The following is a 3,670-nucleotide window of genomic DNA, read 5'->3' as shown; positions in this document are numbered from 1 at the left end:
TGTACTTCTCGCGGATGCTGAAGAGTATCCAAGAGTGATCCGACATGGAAGGCTCATCGGATACCCTCCAGTTATCCACAACGAGACTGTCTGTGTCTGTTGATAGCGTGAGGTCTAGCACTTCCTCCCACCCCGGAAAGTAAATCTTGGCTTATCGCCCTTGTTGCAAATACTTAGATTACTATTCAAAATATACTGCAAGAGTGACTCACCTCTGGTGTTTATATTGGAGCTACCCCATACGGTGTGCCTTGCGTTTGCATCACACCCTATTAGGACATCATCCCTCCTGTTCTCCTCTACTAGTCTGGCGAGCGGGGCCGGTGGTAAGTCTTCGTCATGGGCCAAGTAGGCCGAGACCAAGAAGAAGGGCTTTTCCTTCTGTTCCACCTTTACCACTGTGATATCTGCTGTGCTGTAATTAGGACAAAGAAATGCATTTATACTTTTATTCATAAGGATGCATGCCCTAGGTTTACCTCTGTTCCTTGTGTAAAACAGGTTATAGTTGCTGCTGTTTAGCCCTTTAATGGAATCATCATTGACCCAGGGCTCCTGTACTAGGCTGATGTCGATGCCCCTCTCGTTCACGAGGGTTGTCAGATTCGCTGTAGCACTCTTCGAGTGCTGCAGGTTTATCTGTACACATCTAAGGTTGTTATTGGGCATCTCGGGTTTCTTCGATGCCCACATTCCTTAGTAACTGGCTGGCGTCGTCGACCTCTTCCGTGTCGTCTTCGTCAGCCGCTTTGTCGTCTTGGAAGATTTTAGTCTGGCCTTGCGGATTCCGAAGCTGATTTTGTAGTCAGTCTTCTTCAGAGCCTCAATGGACTCATCACAAATGGCCACTAGTATTGGCTTACTTGCTTTATTAGGTTTTTCCTCCTTGATTAGCTGCCACTCATCTATACCTGGTATAGTTTTGTTCTGCAGCTTAATGCACCTCAGGAGTTTTTCGCCTGGCTCCTCTAGAGGGGGTAACCAAATGCGAGCACGAGGTCTCTTTGGAATGTCCCTGGCGGGTATAAGCCTCAATTGCAGGCCTACGAAGGCGTTGCTAATTATAGCAACACTACCCGTCAGGAAATCTAGCGAGGCCTGGTCCGCGCATTTGATGACCCTGTAGCCCCTGAGGGTCTCAGAGGAGTCAAACTCCGGGTGGGGACCCGCAGGATTGTCGAGTACATAGCTTAGCACCATACTCGACAATCTGACGTCGATCTCCACCCATCTCTCCTGTATTGTGCCCGGAGAGGAGGAATTTCCATCTATAATGGCCACCTGCAGGCTATCCCTGGCTACATCGCAGAAATGCCTTGCCGTTGTTGTGCTGCTGTGTTCTCCTTCACTCCGCCTCGGTTTTTTGGTCTGAGTTCCGGGTACCTCTGTGATGGAGCGATTTCTCTTTTGAGAAGTGCTCTCTAGTTTATTCTCTACTTGAGGTTGTGATTGCTTCCTTTTCAGGTAGCCTTCATATTCCTCTACGATGGATTTGAGGCGCTTTGTTTCAGCCTCATCAACTGGGGTACCGGCTGCCTGGTCTTTGGCTATCTTCCCTAGTATGAAGACCGCCCTCTGGTACCGGTTTTTCCTCAGCTGATTTTGGGATTTCTTGCGCTTCTTTTTGTTCTCACTTTTAGCCGCCAGTGCACTTTGGTTGGTGCTCATGACAGCCTTGGAGGTGGACGCTTCGTCCCTTACCTCTGTGGTTTTCACTGCTGTATCTACCGGTATACTTTGTTTGGTATGTTCGGTAGTACTCTTACTCGTCTCCTGGCTGGAGGCAAGTAGTTCGTCCTCATCGGATTCCGTTATAGGATTCCGATAGCTCATGTCCTTAGTCGTTGCTGTTGTCGTCAATTTGATTGTTGTAGTTGGTGTTGTTGTTTTTGTATTGTTTGCGTTCATGTTTGGTCCCACGAGTAGTCCGGAAAGAGTAGTCACTCGTCCGCAGAGCCGGTATGCGGAGAGAAGGCTTTTATACCTCCGACCTCGCCCGGGCATCGGAAGGGACCGTTCGCGATCAGCTATTTATTACCCCCCGCTGACCATTCAGCCCTCGGCACGGGTACCTCGACACCTTGGCTTAGGGTGGTGTTGCATATGAGAGCCTTGCAAGCAATATTTGACGACGTCAATGGTAATGATTTGCATATATGTACAAATTACGTTCAGAAACACATAGATTTAAGTGATTTTGTAAATTGTAGCTCGAAAATAAAATAATTATTTTTCAGAGCTAGAATGTATTTTAGGATTCGTTCCTTAAATAAAAACATAATTGAACATATGTTTAATAAAAAAAGGAAATTAAATAAAACAATAAATTGATACTTGGTTACAAAATATTCAATCTTTTTATTTACATAAATGTATATGGTTGAAACAAACACAGCAAATATTGTCTCTTTTTAAATAATATAATGAAAATTCAATTAAATGAATATTTAGGTAAATGTTCACTATAAAATATTCACTTATATTGATATCTTTTATTAATATTCACTTATATTGATGTAAAATTTGATGATATTCATGATTTTGTATGCCTGCAATACAAAATTGCTTCTTATTGCAAAGAAAAACAACCAACTGAAAATCAGCTGATTGTAAGTTGGTCAACCGTGACGTATGTAGATGCGCAGAACGAACAAAATTTGAACTCGTCATTGCGCAATCTTGTTTCTATCATTCTTGGTTTTGGCCCAATTTTGTATATTAAGACAAGTGTCAATAATTGCGCCAAAATCAAATATATTGGAACGAAGTTCCTTACGGCAGGCTTGGAGAAGATAGGAATTTTGCTGCGGGACCTAACTTAAAAAAAAAGTGATAGTAAAACCGTAAGAAAAAACCCGTAAGAAATAACCCGTAAGAAATAACCTGTAAGAAATAACCCGTAAGAAATAACTCGTAAGAAAAAGACTGTAAGATCGCTAGTTATAGCCTACCTTTAGGTATTGCAAAATAATTAGGCATGAAAATCTGTAACATTATTGTGTATGCAAATTAGTTTTGAGTGAAGTGCGGAACACATAGAGCGCGACAGACTGCAAACTACATCTGTCAAATATTAAAATACAGACGTTCTTATGGACACTGTTGTTTTGACAGCTGCACGACTACACGACTGCAGGCCGACAGTTGTCGTTCCCGCTAACTTGAATATTTTCTATATTTGCCAACGGCAGTAGGACGACAGTAGACTTGACAGTAGAATGGAAGATAGAAAGAGGAGGTAGAGTGGTGATGCCACTAATATGTAAAATGTAAAATTATTCACAGCTCTAACAAACTTGACGTTATTTTACAAATAAAAGCATAAAATAGCTCTATTATATCATTTGTAATAACAATTGATAATTTAAAACAAAAAAATATTTACCTATTTTCAGTGGCGTAGCTAGGGGGGTGGCGAAGGGGGCCGTCGCCCCGGGGCGGCAAAACGATCTTCGCTGTTTTTTAATATACATAAAAATACTTCAACAAATTTTTTTACAAAATTTATTATAAAAGATAAGAGTTGTACACTCATAATGTAATAATCTGAATAACAATGAAAATATATTAATTGTTACTCGAATACTCTTCAGTCTTTGAATTTGTCTTATATCTTTTGTCTTACATATATGTATGTATCTTTCTTAAAAATAGTCACAGAACTTAAAGA

Source organism: Bactrocera tryoni, chromosome 3 (genome assembly GCF_016617805.1).
Source record: "Bactrocera tryoni isolate S06 chromosome 3, CSIRO_BtryS06_freeze2, whole genome shotgun sequence".
Taxonomy (NCBI): Eukaryota; Metazoa; Arthropoda; class Insecta; order Diptera; family Tephritidae; genus Bactrocera; species Bactrocera tryoni.
This window is presented reverse-complemented; position numbering follows the sequence as displayed.